Raw genomic sequence first — 3126 nt, 5'->3', positions numbered from 1 at the left:
TCTTTTATTCCATGTGTTCAAATTGAAACTTACTAAGCCAGCTGGTACAGTTTTAACCATGGAAGTAAACATGCATTTATTTATTTATTTATTTATTTATTTATTTATCTATTGAATTTTATTTTTTTTATTAGTTTCTGCTTTATAACAAAGTGAATCAGTCATACATATACATCTGTTCCCACATCCCTTCCCTCATGCATCTCCCTCCCTCCCACCCTCCCCATCCCACCCCTGCAGGCGGTCACAAAGCACCGAGCTGATCTCCCTGTGCTCTGCGGCATGCATTTAAAATTCAACATTTGGTTCACGTTTAAGAGGGAAGATGGTCTCTAGTTATGGTTTAGACATTAGCTGATTTTTGAACGTCAGCAACAACACATCCCGCCCTGAAACCATGTTTTGAGATTTCTTTAAATTATTAGACATTATTTAGAACAGGATTATATTGACATAAAAGTTGTACATGCAATACAGAAAATTCCTGTATCCTGTCACTCCAGTTTCAGCTATTAATAATATATAGCATAGGTGAAGTACATTTGTTACAATTAGTGAAACAATGTAAGTATATTTTTACTAATGAAAAGTCCATAGTTCACCTCAGAGTCACACCTTGTGTTGTTATATTCAATGATATTTGAAATATGTACAATATTATTTGTCACCATTATGGTGCCACACAGAAATGTGTACACTAATGTTCATAGTCGCATTATTCTTAGTAGCCCAAAGATAGAAACAATCCAAAGTCCATGAGGTGATGAATGGATAAATAAAATGTGATATATACACAGAATGGAATAATTTTCAACCATAAAAAGGAATTAAAGATTGACTTATGCTACAAAATGAATGATCCAAATAATATAAAAAATATATTATTGTTAGTGAAATAAGGCAGGCGCAGAAAGACAAATATTATATGATTCCACTTGTATGAGGTACCTAGTGTAGGCAAACTCACAGACACCGGAAGTAGAAATGACCAAGGTCAGGAGGCAGGAGTAAGGTGGATTATGATTTAATGGGTACAGAGGTTACGTTGAAATGATGAAAAAGATTAAGATGTAGATTGTGTTGATGGGTACACAGCATTGTGAAAGTAAGAAATGCTAGTGAACTGTATACTTCAAAATTATGAAAATTATGTAAATATACATATATAAATATGTATATTTCATCACAATAAAATAAGTCAACAATCCAACAGAATGGACGATGAATGAAGGAGCAACATATTTGATTAGAAGGAAGCTGAAAGAGTCTTGTAACATTTCAAGAAGAAGGGGGATTTGGAGGGACTTTCAAATGGGCAGAGGGGCCGTGGGACTCTATACTGAAACATAGTGCAATGTTAGTGTTCAAGCTTTTTCAGACTGACACTTTCAAATTGATTAGGTTCCCTACAGCTAGAAAGCTAAAGGTTCTCTTCCTCATTTCTGAAATGTTCCTCCCCTTTGCCTTCCTCCACCCACCAGGGAGGTTTGTCCAACAGCACCTCAGTCCACACTCAGTAACCACCTGCATCCATACACTCCCACCCTGTGTCCACATTAACGAGGCTCTCTGAGTAATTCCTGAGCAGCATCACCAGTGTCCTGACACTTACTCTGTGTCCTCCTAGAGCCCCCTGAGGACCTGTTGGAGAAACTGCCCCATGTGAGGACAATTAAAGTGGCTCCTGCTACCTCCAGGGTAAGCTCCCCTTATTTATCAGAGATTAAAAGTTTGCTTCATTTCTTTCTTTTCCAATTGATTTCAGATCTGAAGATCTACAATGTTCAAGACAGCTGATGTATACAATTTTGCTTGGTTGGATGGATGCTGATTGAAGGTCTTTCCCAACAGATAACTCATTCAAAAGGCCATTTAAAAAATGGCAACATCAGTTAGAAACTGTAGAGTCAGACACACTTTCCTCAGCAGAAAATTTCCCTCCTTGAAATAGACTTTTGTATTTGCTCCTGAAAGTGGACCTGAGAGATCTTCCAGGCAAAGCTCCAGCCTTTCCCACAGCTGTCTTCTCTGGTTTCTTTTGGGGCCATTGGCTCAACAACAGTTTCCCATTTGGTTTTCTGAGGACAAAAAAAGAGATGAAATACCTGTGTCCACAGAGCACAGGATGCTGAGATCCTTACACTGTTTTCTCTTCTCTAATCACAGGTGGATTGGACAGCAAACAAAAACGGTATGTATTCAGAGTTCACCCCTGTGCTGAGGAACAATCTAGATGATGAAGAAGGTGGGACTCTCTTGCTGGCTTTGCTTGGAGAGACACCCTGATTCAGGGTCCCTACAGGGATGAGGGCTGGGGGTGTAGAGCTAGAGAGTGATTTCCCAGTAAAGAGCCATGCCCAAGTTCTATGGCCCTGGAAGTAGCTGCATCATTTAGATGATGTGGGTTTGTGTGTATCAGGGTTGGGGTGGGGTCCATGTGTGAGCCTATGTGGTGTGATTGTGAACCTGCATGCGTGAGCGTGTGTGTGTTTCCTCAGGAGATATTTCCCTCTTACACAGCACAATTCACCTGTCAACAAAGCTCGTCACCACTGCACACTGTCTGTACACTACCTTGTTCTTCCCTCAACACAGCTGTTGCCCAGATTTGGTTAATATTCCTTTTCCTCAGAAGGAGATGGTGCAGAGATAAATGTTCTCAGCTCTTGACCTCCTAAGTGGAAAAGCCAAACTGAGAACCCAGGGGTGGGTCCCAATGTGGGTGCTCTGGATCCCTGACCTGCACTTACCACTCAGCCAAGGGATCCTCAGTCATGGAGCAAGGGAGTCCCTGCATCCGTATCCTTGGCTGGAAGTCCTAGCATCTCCAAAGGTCCAGACCTTGCCCATCAGGTGGCCTTAGTGGTCACAGAATCCAGGGCAGCTATGGGTGGACTTATCAGTTGACTTTGGCACAGTCATTAATGTGAAATTCACCTCAGGACCTGCATTCTCCTGGTCAGCTCCCAGATTCTGAGAGGTGTGAGACCCCATGTATACAGTACAGGTCATATCTGTCAGTGCTGGTGTCATTGCTTAAACAAGGCCAAAAGCAGATAAGAATCAGGGAGCTATTTTATTGTATTGGATAACATTACCATAAGCCTTAGAATTGGTCAATTCCTG

This window comes from Mesoplodon bidens, assembly GCF_964165515.1.
Source record: "Mesoplodon bidens genome assembly, contig: HAP1_SCAFFOLD_402, whole genome shotgun sequence".
NCBI lineage: Eukaryota > Metazoa > Chordata > Mammalia > Artiodactyla > Ziphiidae > Mesoplodon > Mesoplodon bidens.
Note: the sequence above shows the minus strand (reverse complement) of the source record.